The sequence below is a fragment of the Nestor notabilis genome, unplaced genomic scaffold (assembly GCF_000696875.1).
Source record: "Nestor notabilis isolate BGI_N333 unplaced genomic scaffold, ASM69687v1 scaffold3473, whole genome shotgun sequence".
Lineage (NCBI taxonomy): Eukaryota > Metazoa > Chordata > Aves > Psittaciformes > Psittacidae > Nestor > Nestor notabilis.
In genome coordinates this window covers 1-233 of record NW_009920408.1, presented here as the reverse complement: position 1 = coordinate 233, position 233 = coordinate 1, and positions in this window count along the sequence as shown.

The window sequence follows — 233 nt, the reverse complement described above, 5'->3', positions numbered from 1 at the left end:
CTGTCCCGGCAGGAGCTGCCCGGTGATTCTGATGTCGGGGTGTCGGACCAGGGCGCTGCCCTGGGGCTGGTGGCTCCCCTCAGGGAGGACCCTGATGGCGGCACCGCGGGTTTTGGGCCTGACTCAGCCGCCTTCACCTTTCCTCGCTGTATCAGCATGTGGTGCTCCCCGTCCCCTCGCAGGAGGGTGGCGCTGCCCGGCGCTGGGGGGTGTTCGGGGTTCCCCCCGTGGTG